This window comes from Mustela erminea, chromosome 14 (assembly GCF_009829155.1).
Source record: "Mustela erminea isolate mMusErm1 chromosome 14, mMusErm1.Pri, whole genome shotgun sequence".
NCBI lineage: Eukaryota > Metazoa > Chordata > Mammalia > Carnivora > Mustelidae > Mustela > Mustela erminea.
The window spans coordinates 83,965,387-83,988,230 of NC_045627.1; positions in this window are offsets into that span (position 1 = coordinate 83,965,387).

A 22,844-nucleotide genomic window follows, 5' to 3' on the forward strand; every position below is an offset into this window, starting at 1 on the left:
CCTGGCTACCCATCCCCTCCCATTCCGATGGCTGCCCCTTGTTGGATTCACTCTTAGTACGTATCACATTTGGGGATTGCTTTTCCCTCTAAAATATTATCTCCTGCTCAGTAACACACCTCCATTGACTGCCACCCCTCCTACACACACTCACCTGGTAATCTGATCCCTGGTTCCCTAGACACCCTCCCAAGTAATCCGCCTGTAGCCCAGCCCTCATCGTGGAGTCTGCCTTAGGGCAACCTGGGCTAAGACCTAGAGGGAAAGAAAATGTGGGAGTATTATAAATGCAACATGTTTCATTTGCATTTAAAATCACTTTGGCATCTTTCAAAGTACCTTCACATACATTCACCTAAGCTTTGCATGTACTTTCCCCTTTATATGACCACATTAAGATATATAACTTAAGCTTTATATTACTCTTGTGAGGACGAGGTAAGGCAAATGTTATTTATTTCTCTCCAACCGATGAGAAGAGCAAGAAATAGGTGAAGACCTATAAAGTCACACAGCTGGACGATGGCAGAGACGGGGCCTAGCATTCTTGGCTCTGCACTTGTCACCTGAACCAGCCGTTCTAAACCCTGCCTGGTCTGCTCTTTTCACAGAAAGAGCTCAATGGTTGGGAAATTTGCTATTCTCGCTGAATGCCAGGCTTTGAATTGGTGTGTTTTCTACCTCTCCCTTCCATATTCCAACACCCAAAAGGAGACAAGGGTTAGCAGGAAAGAACGCCCCCACATTAACTGAAGGTCAAGTGCTGTAGGCATTCCTTCACATGTTTTATGAGTTTACAACAGTCCTATGAAGGTAGGTGATAGAATCCTGATTTTGCAGACATGCCTGGAACATACTGGGAACGTGTTAAATAGTTGCTAGAGGGGCGCCTGGGTGGCTCAGTGGGTTAAAGCCTCTGCCTTCAGCTCAGGTCATGATCTCAGGGTCCTGGGATCGAGCCCTGCATTGGGCTCTCTGCTCAGCAGGGAGCCTGCTTCCCTTCCTCTCTCTCTCTGCCTACTTGTGATCTCTGTTTGTCAAATAAAATCTTAAATAAATAAAAAAATCGTTGCTAGGGACCAAATGTTCGTGCTCCCCCAGATTCATCTGCAGAAGCCTTAATCCCCAGTGTGATGGTGTTTGGAGGTGGGGCCTGTGGGAGGTAATTAAATTGATGAGGTTGTATGGGGATGCCCATGATGGGGCTGGTGTCCTTATAAGAAAAGGAACTACACTGGGTCCCTGTCTCTGCCATGGGAGCACACGGTGAGAAGGGGCCATCTGCAGTTCGGGAAGGCGGCTCTCACCAGATGCCACATCTGCCAGCACCGTGACCCCGGACGTCCCCACCTTCAGACCTGTGAGGAATACCTGTTTGGTGTTTGTTACCAAACACTGGGATTTCCTAACAGCAGCCCAGACTGACGAAGGCAGTAGTTACCGAATGAACGAGGTTCAAAGAGGTGATTGCTCTCCTAGATCACACAGCCAGTAGGTGGAATCCCGGTCCTACTCCCAGGACCTCTCTCTGTCTTTAGAGGGCCCCTTTCCCCAAGCCATCAGAGCCTGTCTTCTTTCTCATCAATGTCCTCGTGGGGTACTCAGCTGAGGTAACTCGGTGTCCACGGACTGCATGACACATGGCAGGCCTCCTCAGTGAGGCCCTAAATGTCTGAGTGGCTGGTCCACCGGCAGCCGCTGCCTGATCTCACCCACCGTTCCATCAGAGAGCGCTCATCCCAGCCTCACCTATGGACACAAGCAGGGGGACACCGTCTTTCACGTTCTGCCCACAGATCACTGTCCTGCTCAGTGGGTCACTGACCCACACAGGCAGAGAGATGTGCATGGCCGAACTTAACAGCTGCTTGGGATCCATGACCGACTATGGAGCCCCTACTCCCCCCACAGTGTTTAAAACGTGGCATGGACAGCCTTGCCCCCCACACCTGTGTAGCCAAGGAGCAGCCAGACCCACCTGGCAGGCCAGAGGCATTCACCAGGTGGATGGCAAACCTGGGCCCAGGAAGGTGTCCTCAAGAAGAGCATGGCGTTGTTGGCCACGCCATTTCGCCTCCCTAAGTGAGCGATGGAGGAAGCCAACAGAATCTGCCTGGCCCGCGCACGCATCTCATTGAAGTTGTAATTGATGCGACTTGTAATGGAGGGACATTCCTTCAGCTTTTAAAGAAAAACCGTTGTCCTGAAGATCTCAAAGCACAAAATAAAAATTGGCCCAGGCGTGTGACAAGCAGGTGACAGGAGGAAAGGGCAGTGGAAAGGTTCATTATTGAGACCCGAGGCATCCATGAGGAGCTGTAGCACAGTGGGGCGGCCTTCAGTCAGTCGGTCATCAATATGGCCAGGGCCAGGTGCGGGGACCCGCTGGCCACAAGCCCTGGTCCCTGCCTGGATGGAGCTCACAACCCCACGTGAGATGCAGATGAGCAGACAAGCAACTGTGACTCCAGTAAGAAATGCCAACACAGGAACTGTCATGGTGCCTTCTGAATTCGTCCTGGGGGCTTAGGGCAGGGAGGTGTCCAGGGGATGGGACAGAAAAGCAATTCTCTAGGAAGAATAGGAGTTCGCTAAGCAAAGAAAGGGGTATAACGGGTGGGCTGAGTGTCCCGGTTTGTCCCTCGCCGCAATCTTAGGCAACAAATCCTAGTATCATCCGCCTTTTCAAACAGAAGCTTGGAAAAACCCAGTACTTATCAGCCTCGGAATACCAACCTGGGAACTAACAAAGCTGCAGTTAGCAGCCATGGCATATGAAAAAAAGCCCTTTTTCGCTTCTCCTTGGTCCTTTATGCATTTCTTTCTCCAAAAGGTCATTGAGTTCGGTGCAGGAGCAGAATCAGTCCTTTTGTCTCATTGGTGAAAGAGTCCCAGCTTCTTCCATTTGGAAATTCAGGGAGTACATTGAAGTTGAAGGGTGGGTGTGAGATGGACCCTCCCCTCCCCTTCCCCAGGGGCCCCCCTCCCTGCCAGTTACCCGGAGATGGAGGTCACAGAAACATGGAAACACGCAGCATCCTGGGTTTCGATCTTGAGTTCGAGGCTGGGGCATACCCTCTATGGGAAACTCCTGAAATGTCTGGAGACTTAGCAAGAGATGGCAAGGAGGGGAAGGGCCAACTTGGACTTGGCCCTGAGGATAATGGCAAGAGTTTGCAGATCATGGAACAAAGGAGTGACCCCTTGTCGTTCAATAGCTTGAGTGGGTGGTCCCACTCACGGAGGCTGTTCTCCACGTGCTGTCTTTGAATTGCGTGTTTCAATCAAATTAGTCTCAATCTGCTATGGAGAGTTGCGTTTCATACTTGCCGTCTTGAGAGGAACAGGTTGGAGGAGGAAAGAACCAGAGGCAGGAAAGCAGCCAGGAGCATGTGCGGTAGTAACACAGTCAGGGACCAGAGCTGACCCTGGAGAAGCGACCACATCACTGGGCTTTTAAAATATTGAGGAGTTAGAAACATCGGGCTTGCCGACCCACTGAATATGTGGTTTTGGGGGCTGAAAAGAGGATGTCTGCCCCACTGGGTTGTGGGTGGTTGGGGAAGCAATGAGGCCACTCACCGAGGGCCACAGTGGGGGCAGGGGAGGCAGGTCCAGGAAGGAGGAGTCGAATTTGGGGCGGTTGTGTTTGAAGTGTCCGTGAAACAGCAGAAGGGATGTGATGTCCTTGGGGCAGTGCGGTACCGAGATCCTGTCCACAGGTGGCCACGGAAGCCACGGCTATTTTAAAACAACCGCCACAATAAAAGTGTCACAGCGGAAGCTGACATTCTCCTGGGTGGTACCAGAAAGGCAGGTCAGGCAGCACAGAGCCCAGCCCTTGACTCGACTCTGGGTGATGATGGCTTTTGTGCCCGGAGCAGATCAGAGGGAGCGGCCGCCCTGAGTCTTCCCTCTGCCATCCGGGCACCCTCAGCCGAATGCCAGGCGTCAAGGACGGTCTCCAGCCCCTTTGGATTTCCTGGGCTTTGTTGGGCCCGGGTCAGGGCGGTAATGTTATTTAAATCGAGGGTTTGAATGCAACGTTATTAAATGCCTCCTCAACCACAGGACACTTGTGATGGGCCACGGTGAATGGGGGATTAGGCAGATAAATTGCTATTGTGACTCTAACACTATCACCAGGTTTGCTGAGGACAATAATTATGTAGCTTACAGTGTTTGGAAATACTGCCTAAATCTCCTCCCCACATGTTGTTTGTGATGGAAAACAATTAGACAAAAGGTCCTTTTGGTAAGCTGCCTGGGATTCAGATCAGCTTGATGAATGGGTTTTCTCCTGGACCCTGAGCATTTGTTAGAAGTAAATTATATGTCATTTCAAATCCGAAAGGTCTGCCTTTCCATATTTATTGGGATAAATTAAATCTTCTAAGGAGGGTAAACAGAAGGCCCCGATAATTATTTGCTTCTGTATAATTTAAGCTGAAAAGATGTCGCCAAGAGGAGGACAGGGACAGCAACACCTGCCTTGTGCCCTCCACAGGGAAGGTACAAGGGGGACATTTAATTCGATACTGATCTACGCGCATCACGTCCAGCTGGGCTGGGCGGCCCCACTTCACTCACCAAGGCTGTCTTCAAAGTTGGCCTCTGAGTGGCAAATTTCAACCCAAATCATCTTGATTTGCTACTTGGAGATGAACTTTTATAACTTGAAGAGGCTTCCTTACAGAGAGTGTGATGCTTTTCCGATCAGACAGGCTTTGCGTCCTGAGACTAGGATAGGACTTCCTCCCAGCCTATGCTAAGCCCAGATCGGAAGACTTTATCAGCATTAGTAGGAATCCAGCAACTCATCCATCCACCCATCCATCCGTCCACCTACACATCCATGTGTCCACCCACATATTCTTCTGTCTGTCTGCCCGTCCATACTCACCCATCCATCCCTCCGTCTCTCCCTCTCTCCATTCCTCCGTCCACCCACCACTCTTCCATCCTGCCGCACTCACCTGGCCATCCATCCATCCATTCATTCATCTACCTGTCTCCTCACCCTTCCAAAAATACTTATTGAATACTTCTGTTGAATGCTGGCTCCCCAGATAGGATCAGCACAACCTATTGACAAGACAAAGCTGAGGTGATTTCCTGCCAGGCTGTGAGAGAACACCACTTCTACAGAGCTTTGGGAGGCGGTGTCTCAACAGGGGATGCCAAGGTCGGAATTTACTGAGAATGGGAAGTTTGGTGTAATGGTGGGACTTTCAATAAGGATCAGGAAACAACAGTCCAGGAATGTAGAGACCGTGAGGCAGGATTTTGGAGGTGAGAGATTTGAAGAATTATTGGGGTGCAAACTACCTGTTGGTGCTTCCTGTCGAAGGATTGATGTATCTTTTGGGAAGTTCCTCTGGTGAACAGTCAAGCCATTTGCCTGGCTAAGAGGCTTCCAGATACACACAGTCATGCTAGTGAAGCAGTGGGACACACAGTCTTGTGTGTGTAGGCAGCTGCAATTTGGGGTCTCAGTGTCCAGGTTGAGTGGGGGTATAGGGTTTCATCCCCACCTCTAGGGTGTCTGGCTGGAGGGGAGGGTGCCAAGGTAGTGGACCTGGGAGGAGTTTCTGAGTCCAGCCGAGGTGTTGGATCTGGCAGGGACAGCTCCGTCGGGATTCAGTCCCTCTGTCTGGTCTTTGCGTCTCTGTCCTACATCCCTGCAGTCACCCACCTGACAGCAGTCCCTGAGGGTCATCAGGTGCCACTTGGCATCGTCATCCTGGTTCGGGTGCAGGAGGAGACTGCACCTGCGCCCTGAGGTGTACCAGACCAAGGGAGGAGAAGCAAGGAAGGGCAGGGCAGGGAAGAGAAATGATTGCCAGTCCGTAGTCAGCGTCCCCAGCACCCCAGGCCAGGAACAGCTCCCCGTCTTGATTGCTGCCTGGCGCCCGCCCCAAGATGTCATCTGTGGTGTGAGGGTCCAGGCTCAGGTTTCACTGGTCCAGCCAGTGATAACATCTGGCTCTTGGGGTCCTAGGCCAGTGACCTCTTAGGCTCTCTGGTGCCTCGCAGTCTGCAGGGAAAGTTTCCTTTGCTCCTGGGCTGACAAGCCTCCTTTGCTGATGTGAAGTTAGCCCAGCTTCCTGGCCCCTCCCTGAGTCAACTATCTCCTTCACACAGAGTCCTGCAGTGTCCTGCCCCCAGGCTCTGCTTGGCTCAGCTTTGAAGGAAAATTCCATCCAGTCCTTGCTGTTGCCCAAACACCATCTATGCCCTTGGCCTGAGCCTGCAAGAACAGTCCTGTAAAAATCCCAAATGTTACTGTTTCAGCTTCTGTCATCAAGCTTAATCACGGCTGGTTGGAATTAGGAGCGAGTAACCAGTGCCTATTAGTTAATGCTGACAGTAAAGTGTGACACTTCCCTGTGTGTAGTGTGACTTCACTGCACAAGCTGATTCAGTCTTCAGACATGGTGGTGATAGCCCATTTAACAGAGGAGACAGGAGAGGCTGCTGGTGGGGTCAGCATCCCACAAAACAGGCCCATGGATGTGCTAGGATTCACAGCTCTCCCTGTGACCCAACTGGGGGGCAGAAGAAATGGGGATAGAATCATCTGGATTGGAATCCAGTCCCTGCCCTACCTCCCTGTATGCCCCTGAGTAGCCCGGTCTCTTCCTGAATTCAGTGACGATCCCCACTGTGAACTATAGCACTGCGTGCAGTCTTCTGCACGTCAGAGCCCGCAAGTCAGCTGTCAGACTTAGACCACGTGTGTTGGAAACATGACGTTGAGCCAAATAGCCAAATAAAACAGGTCTCTCTCTTTTAAAGCCCAGAATTCCTCTCTCTCCTTATTCCTGTATCCTGCCTTTGACCCCCAAGCCTTGCTGGAGCCTCTCCCTGGTTTTTATCTTCTTCCTGTCGGCCTGTCTATGACCTGAGCACATTTTCCCTGTGGAAGTCCGTCTACACCGCCCCTTCCTGGTACCACCTCATTTTGGACCATCTCTGTTTCCCCAAAGGCTGTGCCCCAACCTGACCCTTGGGGATGTTTGTGTTTGATGCCGCTCCTGCCCTTGCTGGGATCTTCTGTCTCTGTCCCCACACCTCCCAATCTGACCCCCATCCCCTCTAGTTCTTTTCTCTCACTCCACACCCCTGGTTCTCAGAGCGTGGTTCCGAGATCGGCAGCATCAGCGTCACCTGGGAGCCTGTCAGAAACTAGACCTCTGAATCTGAAGTCTGGGGGCAGGACCAGCACCCCAGGTTTTACCAGCCTTCCGGACACCCCTGAGAATTTTGGTTACATGCTCCTGGGTGATCCCTGGAGCTTTGTGAACCTTTTATAGGAGAATGCTTCCCAAAGCGCATCTCCAGGCCGGCCCTCCCCCTGGTTCCTGGTGATTCCACGAGACCAGGATGCTTTCCCAGGACTGTGAGATTCACAGGAAGAGCTGCTCAGCTAAAACAAGCCCCGAGTCCTGGGCTTCGGAAGAGCGAAGGGGCCCAGGAAGTTCACGGTTTCTAATCCAAGGACGACTTTCTTTTTCAGCAAGTAGATCCTCTCTCAAAATAAACCATAGGTTTGGGGGCGTGGATGACCATTTCATAGACTCCAGGAGAATTCAGGGGCCTGACAAGAATGCACGGGTCTGAACCTTCCTTTCCCATGTAGGTTGAGAGCTATTCTCAGAAATCTGCTGGGATCGGGAGCTGCTCGATTTCCACTGAAATATACAAGTTTTAGCGAATGTGGATTATTCTTCTTCAGTAAATTCCTATACTAAAAAGGTTCAGATTAGATATTAATTAGTCTCATTGTTATAAGCCTGTTAAAAATCTCCCAGGCTGTCCTATGTTCTATATACCTGGTCTAACAGACCCCCTGAAAAGACCAAATCTTCTGGGTGTCAAGGCTTGCTTGGACCTGCTTGGGAAATCTGCTTTCCTGGAAGGCTTATGCTGCTGCCAGCCTGGCCGTGGGATTAGGCACGGGTCAGAGCTGGGGTCACAGGACAAAGATCAAATGTCAGCCCTTGGGGCTAGGCCTGGGCCCATGACACAAGGCAGTTTGTTTTCCTATGCGACTTGTCCAAGCCCAGAGTCAGGGGCAGGGCAGTGTCTGAGGGACAGGCAGAGATGGGGGCTTGGGGCTGGGATCTGGAGACCTGCCATCTCTGCTTCTCCAGGATTTGCAGTCCCCAAGTTCAGGGTCACCAGAAGGAAGGATCCACTGGTGAGCTTAGCATGATCATAGCTGTGTTCACTGAGGTTGACTCTGCTCCTGGGACTGTACCGCCTGCCGGAGTGACCTTCCTGATTTCTCCTGCCATTAAGGAGAGAGATGCTGTTTTTGTTTAATGAGGTCAAATGAACATGATATAAAATTAACATGTTAAGGTGACATTCAGTTGAATTTAGTACATCACAGTGTTGGCAACTACCACCTCTATGTAGTCTCAAAATATTTCCAACACCCCGAAACCAAACCCTGTACTGATTGAAGCCATTTTTCCTCCTTCCCTCTTCCCGTAGCAACCACTAATCTGCTTTCAGTCCTGATGGAAGTTGCTGACTCTGAATATTTCCTATAAATAGAATCGCACAATACATGGCCTTTATGCTTAGTGTCGTGTTACCAAGTTTCATCCATGTTGTAACTTGCATTGGCACCTCATTCTTTTTTGCATGGCTGAGTAATGTTCCATTGTGTGGCTATGTGGCCGTTTGTCTGTCTGTCTATCCACGGATGGCTGTTTGGGCTGTTTCCACCTTGGCAAGTGCGACTTCTATCACTATTTCACAGATAGGGAGTTTCAGAGTTTGATGCTCTTTTCCAGGCTCACCCAGCGAGCGGCTGAGCTGGGCATTGAATTCAGGTTTGGAAATCTCCACTCTTAACTACAGAAGTCTGCTACCTCTCAACACGTCTGAGCAGCGGATCTTGGCTCCATGGTATCATGGTCAGTGCTCTGGACTCTGAACAGCTGATCTTGGGCTAAGAAGACAGAAGAATGGAATTCTCCGGTCCTCTCCTGGGACTCTATGAGGAAGAGGATTCTTGGCTGGTCTTTGTTTTGAATACCATGTTGCGGGCAAAAAACTAAGAATCCTCAAAGAAGATTAATACCTAACATGATGTAATTCATCACGACATTTCTTTAAAAAGTCACGCTTGTTGGGGCGCCTGGGTGGCTCAGTCTCTTAAGCATCCGACACTCAGTGTTGGCTCAGGTCGTGATCTCGGGGTGGTGAGATCGAGCCCCACGTTGGGCCCCACACTCAGCGGGGAGCCTGCTTGAGAGTCTCTCTCTCCTTCTCCCTCTGCTCTCTCCCCTGGCTTGTTTGTGTTCTCTCTCTCTCTCTCTCAAATAAAATAAATTATTAAAATCTTTTTAAAAAGAGTTCACCCTTGTTGAGGTGTAAGTCACGGGCAGTAAGGTTCACCAGCATGAAGTGTACAATCTGATGAGCGCTGACACATGAGAGTTGCATAACCACCTCCACAGTCAAGATACAAAGTAATTCCCCCTACACTGAGCCTCCAGCCTTTACCTTTCCCAGCAGCCCCTCCCCGGGGCCCTGGCTGCCTCCACCCAGGAAGTGCATTGCAATTTACGAGTGTGTGTCTTACTCTTTATTGCCTGGTGGCAGTCCCTTAGTGGGATCTGTCTCAATTTGTTTATCTACCCCCCAGTTGATGGACATTTGGGTAATTTCCATTATTGGGCTCTTATGAATAAGTCTGCTATGAACATTCATGTCCAAGAAGCCGTCTGGACACGGGAGTAGAATTGCTGGGTCATATGGAAAGTTGTACCATCGTATGTCTGCCCAGAGAGGTGGCTTTCCATGGTGCCGGGCTCCCTCTTTGGGCTCCAAGTGGGTTCAGCCCCTGGACGCTACAGTGAGGCCCCTGAACCTGTCCTTCCTGGGCTGGGGGAAGCCTGTGCATCACCAGGAGTTGAACTGTTCCTTCCCTGGGGCCATCTCATGCTGCTTAGAGGGCGGCCGTCAGGCCTTCCCAGAGAAGCAGGAAGGCTGGAACTGAGGATGAAGCTTGGATTTAAAACAAAACAACAGCAACAACAAAAAACCTCTCGATAGTCTAAGCTGGTGACTCAGAGCATGTCAGCCTCTGGTTTGTGAGGATATCAAGAGCTTTCCTCAAAGTGCTTCCCCTGGTGGCCTAGGGTCCCCGAGAGTGTCAAATGGTCTACCTTTGTATTTTTCTCTGCGCGAGGTGGGGCCCCTGGTGGATTAGGAATTTCAGGATGCAGGGGCAAGGCTCCTCCTTGTGGCCTGGCCGGGAGGCAGCTGAGCCCCTCCCAGTCAGTAGGCCGGTACCTACCGGCTGCTAGAATTTTCCTACACAGGAGCATTGTGGTGCCCCCACGTTGTTTGGAACGGAAAAGGAAAATGAGCAGGCAAATGTCCAGGCAAATACCTGTGGGTTTGAAAACAGAGCTCTTCTCTCCAGGACTTTTCTAGGGGAGTCATTTGCATGCCCATCTGATAGCAGGGGCCCAGCCAGGCCCAGCAGATAAAGCCCATCTGGGACCTTTGAACGAAAAATAAACATTAGCTTCTTTTAGACCCTAGAAGGTCATTTGCATAAAAACCTGCAGCATTTCCAAGGTCTTTGGAGTAGGGGGTGGAAAGCGAGAGGGGAGGGCGAGTGAGTTTGCATGAACCTGGGAAAGCAGAACTAAGTGGTTCAGGTTAAGCCATATTGTTTCCTTATTATTTGCAAAGATATGGGCCCCCGAGAAGTGTGGGCTGGGAGCCCTCCCTGATCCTTGCTCTGATTCCACTTCTAATTTCTCACTTGACCTCTTTGGACCTCAGGTTCCTCTTCTAATAAAATGAGTAAATGGGGCCAGATCCTCCCTGGAAGCCATCTGCCTGCACTGAGCCTGTATGACACACCAAACACTCTGCTAGGAGATTGAGGTACAACAGGATAGATCAGATCCCTGCTTTCAAAGAGCTCCTGGGGGAGTCAGGCAGGTGGGCAGACACCAGCCATGACAGTGCTAGACAGGAGGAGAGACCGGTATAGACCTGCAATGGTCCGGCCTGTCCCTGTGGGGGTTATCAGCTCGGGATGATCTGGGCTCACTCCCAAATGACAGCCAGTGTCTCCCCCCACATTGACTGACGTCTTTTACAAATGTAAATGACAAGTTTAAAGACACCCACCATCTGAATTATGGCTGCCTTCTCCTCTACTCTCCCTACCTCCTTTGGAGCTCCTGGAAGGTGTCCTAGGAGAGATGTCCCCACTAGACCCTCTGGCAGTGGGAATGATGTCAGTCCCAAGCTGGGTGTCCATGGGGCCTCATCCGTGTTCAGGCACGGCTTCTGGATTTGGTAATCTGTGTGAAATTTTGATGTCATTGGAAGCACGTAAGGAAAGAAAGGGGGTGAGATTCCGTTAAACGTTTGTTCTGTACAAGAACAGAAGTCTAAAGCTAGAAAGTAATTGGATGTTGTGAGAGGCCCACCAGCCACGGCCTTCTCAGCTGGAAGGCAGGGCCAGACGGCAGAAAGAGCCCCAGAGGGGTCCGGAGACTGGACTTCCATCCTGGCTCTGTCGTTCACCAGGCAAGGCTCTGCGACTCCGTTTCCCCATCTATGAAATGAGCAGGTTGGATGAGGCAGGCTCGGGGTCTTTGATACCTGACTTGCCAACAGAATGTGCTCCTTCATGTACCTGATTACGGAGAACCTGATTTGGAGAATCTGGGAGAACCAGCTCAGGCCCAGCCAGCGCCCATCAGATGATGGAATGGACCAGTATAAAGGCGGAGAGTATTTCTGGCTGGTGAGTGGGTTTTGTCCTTTTTGAAGGATCCTGTTACCTGGGGACCCTCGAAGAAAAGCGGCTTTGGTTTGTGCAACAGCCCGGAGGCGAGCATGTTTGCAAATGGGGCTTCCCAAAAATGCCCCTGGCTGCCTTGCTCTCTGGACAAGTCCTCCTCAAGAATTTATTTCAACCCAGAACCTTAGCATCACTGACTATCAAAGAAACACAAGCTTTCAGAGCTCCGAGACATGGAGACCTCCCTCTTCTGGTCCCCTTTGCCTTTAAGAATTCTTATTGTGACTGGCGACACTCTCTGGGCACAATTAATTAAATCAATGGCCCTCTCATAAATTTAAAAATACATCCCCCATGCCTTTAAATCTCCGAATCCCAGCTGGGGAACTGAAAGGCGTGAAATACACAGTCATCATGTCACAGTCCTGCAAACGGGATCCTGGAGCTGTAATTCTGTGATGAATGTCTCCAAGACACACACCCACAATTTGGTTATGCCCCAGAGGCACCAGGAGGGCCTTGAGTAGGAGAGGGGAAGGTTCTAGAAGGAAAGACTGGGCTGCCCTGTGGTGTGCTTTGGGAATCAGTATAGATTGGAGACTCAGACGACAACATGGGGCAAGACCTGGGCTTTCTAGAAAGTTCATGACATACTTGTCTCCACCCACGGATTTGGAAAGAAATCCTAGAAATTCCCCTGAGACCCCTGGGAGGCATCATGGGCCTCATCCTGCTCATCCCCCTGAGTGAGGAGATGAAAGAAGTGACCAGTGGTGACTGTACCACTCCTGCCGGAAGGCTAGGCTGCTCAGACCTGGCTGAGCATACAACTGCCTTGAAACACCCAGGACCTGCTAAGGCCCAGGCTCTGACCTAGGCACTGACAGTGTGGGGCCCTGCCCTTAGGCGGTGAGCACCCTCCAGGGGCCGCAGGTAGGCTGGCAGGCAGGGCAGTGTGAGGACAGGACTGAGGCAACCTGCCTCGGTGGGCAGCTAGCCCGCTGGGATACAGGCCTCCCAGGCAAGGGACTCCCGGAGGAACTGAAGGGTTAGTTGGAACCTTCCAGGTGACAAGGAAGGATGGAGGGTGGGGGTCCCTGCAGAGGGATGGAGCAGGGAGAGGGTGCTGCCCGGAGGGGGAGGGACTGGAAGTTGTTTGGTGTGACCCAGATTGGGGGTGTTGCGCTCTGGGCAGGAGATGAGCTTTCAGACAAGCTAGAAGGCAGCATCTCAGTGCCCTTAGAACCCGCTGGGAAGGAGTCAGGGCGGCGGGGGAGGAGGCCGACGGGCTGCGCGTTCCAGGCGCTCAGCAAATGCCCTTTGGTGCGTTTGGGGAATTCACTTTATTACCCAATTTGACACAATATTGAAGTTGAGACTTTTCTGTCCCCTTTGGTTTCAGTAGATTCTATTCATTTTTATTTCCTTTTGTTTTTGTTTTTGGTTGATATTGTTCCCAGTTCACTGAGAATTGTATTTCAGAAAATACTGCTTCCTGAACTCCTTGGCTTTTCATTACAGCAATTATTTTATTTAGGACAAATAAGGGAAAGCCCTATTTCACATGTGCTAATAAACCCACAGTGCCCACCCCACCCCGGCCCCCACCTCTGATCTCACTTCCAGAGAGGGGAAGCCAAGCAGGCAGCTTCCACTTACCCCTCGGTGGAACAGGCTGGGGATTAGCAAGGCCTGTAACCTCTCCGCTTGCCCGTCCATTGCTGGCAGGATCTGTGTCTGATGGCCGCTTCTCATCAAACCCTGCCCGGGAGGTGTTGCTTTCCTGATCGGACTGACAAGGAAAAGAGGTCTGAGAGATCCAGCAGCACCCGGGGGAGAAAGCAGAGCAAGGCTGGTGTTCAGGGAGGGTGTTTCTTCTGTCGGACCTACCCAGTGGGGAGCCATGATCATGGCGGCCACAATCACCCCCAAATCCCCTTTCTGATGGGGCTGGGGAGCCCTTGGCTCTCCCAGAGAGGCAAACGTGGACGCTGCATGTTCCAGGTCTAAAAGCGTCCCCCTAGCCCAGGCTCGGGCCATGCTGAAGGCTCAGAAAGGCAGAGTCAGGGCAGGGAAAAGGGGCTTATCCTTTTTCCCTATGTCCACCCATGGGCTGCAGTGTTCCTGATTCCTGGACCCAGCCGGAGAAATGATGGGCCAAACTGTACATTTTAAACTTCTTTTCTTAAGCAGTGGACTTTTAAGGCGATTTGGAGTGAAAGCAACTATATAGCTTTGGGCCAGCGAGAGGAGAGGTGGCGGGGTCCTGGTGGCTCCGGATTCTGGTGTCCTCGAGGTGAGGCGATGCTGTGTTCTCTCCCCGCCCCACCCGCCCCGTCTGCATAAAAAGTGTTTGAAACCACTGCTTGGAAATATTCTTGAATCTCCATCTATTTTCAGCTTATGCTCGGTTCTTAGCATTAAAATAAACCCTAGCACCTCATTACACACTGTATGAAGCAGAACCTCCCTTCATTTTTAAAACTGTCTCCTTCAAGCTCCAAAGGGTGCTTTCGGGGTTGGCGTAGGAATCTGCATGCTTCCTGGGGAGAAGGGCGGGTGTGCGAGCCCGCCGTCCTGGGTTTCATCGGGGGCTGGGCTAACGGGTCGCTCCTTCCTCTCTGTGCTCCTTTCCCTGGGAGACGTCAGCTGTCCAGATCCTTGATGACCGTGGGGCGTGTTGACCGGTGACCCTGTCCCACCCGCTGTACCTCCCTGCTTGTCTTCTCTCTTTATACGTTGGATTTTAGTAAACACAGAAGGAAGGAATTCCCTTTGCTTCTTTGGGACTGTGGTAATCTTTCAAGCTGGTCCTGTTTCTTTTATCTTTGTTTAGGGGGTGGGGCATCTCTGAAAGCCAGTGGTGGCACTGATCGTTCATTCTAGTAAGCAGTGACTTGGTCAGCTCAAACATGGGCGTTTATTGCCGTGCTGGATGGGGTCTCAGATGGGCAGTTACGGGAGCTTTTAACCTCGAGGATCTACCCATGCCCCAAAGCCCCTTCCTCGTGTATTTCTGCTCTGAGCAGAGCCCTGTGATGTCACCTGTCTCCCCCACTTGCCAGGACATCTCTCTGCAGGTTGCCCCCCTCCCCCCACCGTCTTGGTCCCCGACCTAAGGACTCCAAGTCCCTGATGGGTCCTGGACCACTGATTTGAGGCCTTTCTGTTCCCTTTGATTCGGTCTTTGGCAGAGCCCCAGGAACAGGAGTCCTTGATGGCACCTGGCCCTTTCTAGTCACCGACAAGGGAAACCTGAGAAACCATTCTCAGAAATGGAACTAAATTGTCAGTGAATCTGTCCCCATCTGGAGAAGAGAGGAAGATTTGGGATGGCAACAAAGGCTCCTTTGATTTCTGTTAATTAACTACTTTGGACTCAGGGGTCTGAAGTGGCTTTCGTTTGACACACAAAGAATCCGGGGCAAGGATGACACCCACGTTCAGGGTGTCTGCACTGGAAAGGGCTCTGTGTATTTACCTGTAGGGCAATTCAATTAAAAATAAAGAAAGAGGTGAATCTATGAGATTAGCTCCAGGAACAATGGCACCGATTGTGGCCGGGTGTAACAATCCCGCGGAAAGCAGATGTTAAACAAATATTTTGATGGCTCCAATCAGCCGCAGTGTGCATCTCACGTTTGTCTTTCTCATTATCTCCAGGGGGTACAAATCCTGAAATCTTCATCAGCGACCCACGCTGGTGATTACTGAAACGCTGTCGTGAGAGCTTGGTTGCAGATATCCATAGGAAGGGGCCTGATGGATGAACGCGGGGACATTCTGGTGTTGCCTGCTTTCACTTCCTCGTCCCTCCGATCCTTCTGGGAACGTCCTTCCGTTACTGGGAAGGTCTCCTGGGCTTTCGTGACAGACTCAGGAGAAGGAGGGGAGCAGAAGACACCGGGCCGTAGGCTGGGGCTGGGTGCAGTATTGACAGGAGGACCCTCAGGAAGGCCCCTAGAGGTTTTCTTCCATGGTGTCTGGAAGAGAGAGTAGATGGGAGCGGCCGTGTGTGAGGAAACATGATCTGAAGGGAAGGGCGAGTTTAGGGAGTGTCGTCCTGGGCCGTGGAGCCCCTTCACGAGGGCACCTGTTATGAATGAATGAATATATGTAGAAACATATGGAGAGGGACAAGCCCTTGCCTATAGGTTGACCCAAATGATTATTTTGTTAGATTATTCTTTTTAATGAAGCAAGCATGAAACTTGGAATACTTTTTAAGTCCTTGAATAGGAATGTTCAAAATAGATAGGACTTAATATGACTTTGGGATTTGAACGGCATTTCAACCTTCCATTAACACAGAACAGTCACCTGTCTTCTTCACACCTCCCTTTCTCGCTCTGAGCTGGGCGCCAGCTGCGCGAGGACAAGGGCACCCCTGTCTTGCTCGTGTTGGGGCTCCATGGCCGTGCCTGAAGCTTCATAGGCCTTCAATATGTATTTGTTCCATGAAGGAAGGGAGGCATCCAAGGAAATTCAGGTTCTCCGTGGTTCAACCTGTTCCCTGCAACGTCTCTGGAAACACTTCAGAGCAGCTCAGACCGGAAATCCGGTCTTGTGGGACCAGATCCTCCGCGGACTTCCTACCCTCTCCTGGGCTTGCCATGGCTCCCGACTTTGTCTCCACAATGCAGCCGGGCTGCATTTATTATAATGTTGGTCACACTGAGGCAGGTAATAAAATTTGAGTGGTAGGTACAGAATCATTTCATTTGAACATTTTTAACTTCACATTTTTCAAATGGCCATCTGGCTTTGTATAGACACAATGAAAGAATTACGACCTTTGGCCAACTTTACTGAACAAGGCGATAAAATATAGTTGAAGTATATAGTGCCTTTTGATTTTGGGGGAGGCGGGATGTCATTGTAGCCTGAATTATTCTATTTCATCTAATGGGCCCGAGCATTCTACAGAGACCGAAAAGTCCTTTGGCTCAGTCCGTGAGACTTTGGGAGAGGAAGGGCGGGCGGTCCTGGGAAGGAGTCATTTGTCTTCAGGATTCCTGAGAAAAGGAATTTCACATCTGTTAGGTCAGGTTCCTTAGTTTCCCTGAGACTCAGTATTCCTCATAAAACATGGAAATGACATGACCTGATTTGCCTTCTTTTATGTCACAATTATGCGGGCCAGTTAGAAAAAGCCATCTTCAAAGTACTTTCCAGACTTTGAAGTGCCATGCAAAAATCTCTCGCATGTTCTGTTTGCTTAAAGCGACCCTTCCTCAGAGGCTTGGAAGATACGCTATATATGGACACATGAAAAGATAAATCTTAATATTCATCTTAAGAGTCAATAACACAACATTTGTCAGCTCCATAATCATTATTTACCTACAGTTGCAGATCACTTTATGAGGATAATGACTGGGGTAATTGCTTTGTTATGGTAAGGTAGCCACACACTTACGGCCAACCATGTAAATTACAGCTTTTTAATCTCACAATTACAGAGCGGTGGGAAGGCGACCGAAGAGGCTGACGTGGCACCGCTAATTGCCAACCAGCGCGCTGGGTGGGACTTTTCTTATTCCCTGTCCTGACCGGTAACGGCGGGATGCAGAGTGAGCAGGGTCATCTGGGGCCTGGCCTGTGCGCACATAAAGTGAAGACTCATTGTTTTCGCTGGCGTTTTAATAGGAGGCTTCCCAACGTGAGAAGCAAACATAGGAACTGGAACACTCGCTTTCCATTCCACCAAGCGGAGGCATAAGATGGCAGATACAGTGGCCTGCAGGTTACCCCTTGAATGAGTGCCTGCTTCCCCTGAGGTCCTGGGGGAGGGGTGGGTGTGGAGGTCAGGCCCCTGCTGAAGAGGGTTTAGATCAATACAGGAAAGGGGTTGTCGGCTGCCATTCATTCTGGTGAGAGTCAGTTGTGCTCTTTCTAAGAAGCGCACAGCACCGGAGTCGGGCTCTTCGAGCTTGGATGGCTTTGCTGCTTTTGAGCCATGGGAACTGGAGTCGGTTACTTCTCTCCTCTGGGCGTTAGCTTCCTCATCTGTAAAATGGGCACAGCAATAATAGAGCTTCTCTCCGGGCTTATTGTGAGCCAGATTAAATGAGAAGATGCAGGGCACCTGGGTGGCTCAGTTGGTTGGGCGACTGCCTTCAGCTAAGGTCATGATCCTGGAGTCCCGGGATCGAGTCCCACATCGGGCTCCCAGCTCCATGGGGGGCCTGCTTCTCTCTCTGACCTTCTCCTCACTCATACTCTCTCTCACTGTCTCTCTCTCAAATAAATTAATAAAATATTAAAAAAAAAATGAGAAGATGCAGATCTAGTGCTGAGAGTGGTGCCTGGCCCGCAGGCAGAAGGCTGGCTGCGTTGTCTGGACATCCGTCTGGTGTAACCCCATGCCCACCCCCTGGTACACTAACTCCTTACGTTACCGATTCATGGAACATTGCCCGCCTTCAGGAGTCCTCGCATGTCCCATATGCTGCCAGGTTATGACCAGGCGCTGTCAGCCTAAAGCAGTCTTGCCTTGGGGGTTGGAAGCTGACCTTATGTGAGGACATCCCGCGTCTGGGCTTTCCCGATGCTTGAGTGACACTCTAGAAATGCTTTACTTTTTAAGCCTAATGAATCAGACCCAACCTATAGGGTTTTTGGGTGAACATTCTCAGCCTTTCAGCTTGGTCTGCGTGGCCACCAACCTGCCTTACTTCAAAATCCTGCACCCACAAGCGATTAACTTGACTTACTCATCCTCGCCTTCTCCTCCCATGGAAACCCCCTTTGTTTGCCCAGATTCGCATGAATTCCAGCCCCCCACAGAGCCATTTTCTCTCCGCCCAGCCTGCAGATTCGTGAGCCGTCCCCACACCCCCACGGGTGAGGTTCGTAAGTGTGCTTACCAGCAACTCAGGGAAACTTGCACAAATAAGACCTTGACCTTGACGCTCAGAACTTGACATTTCTCAGCCCTGTTCTGTCTTTCAGAATCTGAGCCCCAAAATGATGGCTTTCTTTGGGGGATACCAACACGCCTGAATTCACCAATCCCAAAGCCTTGACATGCATCTTCCTTGTGGCCAGAGAGAAGTTCCAAGAGTCGCACGTTGGAATGGGGAGGGCAGGGATTTCAGAATTCTCTTAGGAGCCATCCCAGGAAACTCAAGGGGAGTTGTACTGCAGAGTTGATGTTTGCATTAGAATTCAGATTTCTATTTCTCTTGAAACCATAGTCTCAAGAGATTTTTGTTCCATAGAAAAGGGGGATGCGGACAGCTGGAGGGAAGAAGTAAGTGCTTCTGTTGAGAAGACGAACGAGCCGGCTCCAGGTGAAAGCCTTTCCCGGGTTGCCGCCCCGTGTCAGCGTGTCTATCTCGGGAACTATTTTTCTGACCCATTTTCGTGCCTAAGAATAGACGCTTTCCCACGATCCTATGCATTGCCAGGTCTGGAGAACTCGAACTGTTGAGGCACGTAGCTTTAGACAGATGGAAGGGTGCGTTCTAAATGCTTGTCCTCTTAGCAGAGATGCATGCTGAGTGGCTGCGTAACGTTCATCTTTTTAGTGACATCAAAGCCAAGTGCAGAGAAAATGCACTATTAAAGCAGAAAAGGTCAAAGGGTGCAGGTGTACAATTTTAATATTAGGAGAACCAGCAATTTTCTTTTCTTTTCTTTTTCTTTCTGATGCGAGGAAATGGAGGACTATTCTAGGCAGGAGTCCTGAACTCTCTGCGTAAGACAGTCACTTTCGAACCAAGGATGTGTAGTTGACTCAGGTCTATGTGTTGGGGCCTGACACCCTCTGGTCTGCTGGGCAGTGTGTCTGCAGAGGAGGGTCTGACGGCAGCAGCTCTAGAAATGGACCCGGGACCCAGGTCTGAATGCCTGGTCATCCGCTTTTCACATGGCCTTGGGTGAGCTGCTGATATTCTTAGCCTCAGTGTCCACATCTCTGTAATGGGTAGAGTAATAGGAGCTTTACGGCAACATCACACAGTGTGTGCGAAAGCACAGGATAGAAGCTGAGGAAATGTCAGGCTCCTTCTCATCTTTTTCCTTTTTTCCCCATACCTCCTCCCTCCTTCCCTCCCTCTTTTGAAGTGCTTTTTTGAGTATGGGGGCATGGAGGCAGAAGTGGAGATTTCCGGAAAGTCTGGGGTCAGGGCGCTCGGGTACCCTCTCAGACTCCGCACACTGTTGCTCAGGTGAGGTCTGAGAACACCCTCATCCGAGGCACCTGACGGGCTATGTCAAATGCAGGGCTCTGAACCACGGCAGACCTGCCCGATCAGGAACTCCGAGGTGGGCCCTAGGATTCTGGGTGTTCGGCCCTGGGTGTACCTAGTGCCGCTGAGGCCCTGCGCGTGGTCACTGCCCTCCCATTTCCTGACGGAGCCCAATTTTGTTCAGGTATCCTTCCTGCCTTCACAAAATGGAGGGGCAGATCCTGACTGGTCTGGACAGACCCAGAAGCCCTCGGCCCCCTGCCAGTGATGGGCTTAGTGGAGGGCAGGGGCCTCTGTGCTGACCACGGAGATGACAAGGGTTGATGCGGGGGTCAGACTGCCTTGTTCTTTGTAAAACTCTTGTCTCCTTCCACCAGATGCTGGAAGCAGGGGGGCCATCTTGCAACCCAGGCACCAGCCAAGGACGAAGCCAGACGGTCCTCACTGATGGGTCAGGCAGGTGGGACATCTGTGTCCATTTAAAAGATTGAGACATAATTAATAGAACATTAAATTTACTGTATTAAAGTTACATTCCACCGATCATATATATATATATATATATACACACACACACACACACACACACACACACACACACACATATATATGGTTGTTTGTGCATATCTATCTATCTATCTATCTATTTTTTGCTTCAGTATGTTCACAATGTTGGGCAACCATCACCATTAATTCCAGAACATTTCCATCATCCTGGAGAGACACCAGTACCCACCACCAGTCACTCCCAGTTCTCCCCTTTTCCCAGTTCCTGGCAGCTACTAACTTACCTCCGTCTCTGGGGGGTTGCCTATTCTGGACATTTCACGGAAATGGAATTTCTCAATACGTGGTCTGCTGGGCCCATCTTCTTTCCTTTGGTGTAATGTTTTCAAGGTTCGTCTACGCCATAGTGTGTGTTAACCCTCTGTCCTTTGCCATGGGCCAACAATGCTCTGCCGTATGGACGTCCACTGTTTTGTTCACCCGTTTGTAAGTCGATGGACATTTGGGCCGTTCCCACTCTTTGGCTGCTGTGAGTAACGCTGCTATGAACATTTGTGTACGAGTTCCACGAGGAAGTGTGTTTCCCAGTCGTCTGGGGCTGTGCATCAGCCGGTTCTTGTCCTTCCTAAAATCCAGATAATATGGCAGAAGGCTCAGAGGTAGACTCCAGAGTTTGGCCACCTGGGCACAATTCCTGGCGCTAGCGCTGACTAGTGAGGGGACATTGGGCAGGTGACAGGATGTCCTGTGCATCAATCCTTCTTCTGTCAGGTGGTGGTGGTGACTATGTTGTCTCCACAGGACTGCAGCAAGGACTCAACGAATTAATCCAGTAATATGCCTTAGAACGCTATGTGACACATAATTCATGCCCAGACAATGTTGTCATGTTTTTAATAAAGATTTTGATTTATTTATTTGAGAGAGACACAGAGAGAGAACATGATCTGGGTGGGGGGGGGGTGTTGGGAAAGCAGACCCCTTACCGAGCAGGGAGCCTGATGTGGGGCTCGATCCCGGGCCTCCAGGCTCATGACCTGAGCCAAAGGCAGACGCCCAACCGACTGAGCCACCCAGGCACCCCAGCTGTTGTCATTAATGTCATACCCACACACCAGAAAGAATTCACTGGAGAGCTTTCTGCTGAATTTATTCTTACCTGTCTCCAGGGAGCTAGGTGAGGTAAACAGCAACCATCGTCACGTCCACCGGCCGTCCTGATGACCCAGACAGAGTGCACGCTGGCTGCATGAGTGAAAACAACTCAAAGACTGGCCAGAGTGGTCGGGGGTACCACCTTCTATTTCCTCTGCTTGTCTGTCGCTAATTATTGAAAATACGGGCTCTGTTTTTCTGTGCGAGACACAAGCCCACTCCACTTCCCTGTTCTGTGTCTACAATTCTTGCAAGGTTTTGATTCTTCTTTGGTCGTTACCTTTTATCAGGATGCTCATTTCCCTGGGCTCTTTGTTCCCTACCTCTATACATCTTGTTAGCGTCTCATGTTCAAAGGTCAGCATGTTAGTCAGACTGGTAATGGCCTGCTTCTCCCACCCCACCCCAGTTCCAGCCAGCAGGAGGGCTGATCTGCCCTTAATACCGTACCTTCGCCACGGCTTCGAGTGAGAAATATGAGACAAGATGTGGCCTTGGGAGAGGTCCACGGTCCTCCATTTCGAGCATTCCCCCGAATGTTATAATTAATGTGTTATAATTAATAACTAGCCCTGCCCCAGCCTGAGCTGAAATTCATATCCCGGTCCCAGGGGGCACATGCATCTTGGCAGAGCTGCGGGTCTGGGCCTGTGGTTCAGACTTCTCTAGCATTACGGGGCGCCTCCTTGCCAGGCCTGGAACCCTGAGGCAGGCTGAGGATTTGATTCAGTTGCACTGGGGCTGTGGACCTGAGAGGCCTCCTATCCGGAACTGACCATTGCAAAGGTCCTGCTCGGGGAGGCCTGATCACACCCCAACCGAAGGACCCCACAGCTCAGCGGCCAGCTCTAGGTCTGCATCTGTGAGTTTTTATCGGCTGTGTGGGCCAGTAGCTGAGCAGCCGGGCTCTGGAATCAGACGGTACAGATGCAATTCCTGCCCACATTCTCCTAGCTGTGTGATCTCAGGCAAATTCCTTCCCTCTCTGAGCCCTATGATGTCATCTGCCAAAGAGCAGAGAAGATGACATCCACCTTACCCTGTCATTCTTTGGGTCAAACAGGATGACATGAGTGCTTCACAGAGTATCAGGTTGAATTCTCACCAGAGATTAGCTGCTGTCACCATTACCTTGGTCACACTCACTGTGTCCCCATCCCTCCTTGTTGCTCACCACACATGGAGAAACCCTGCAC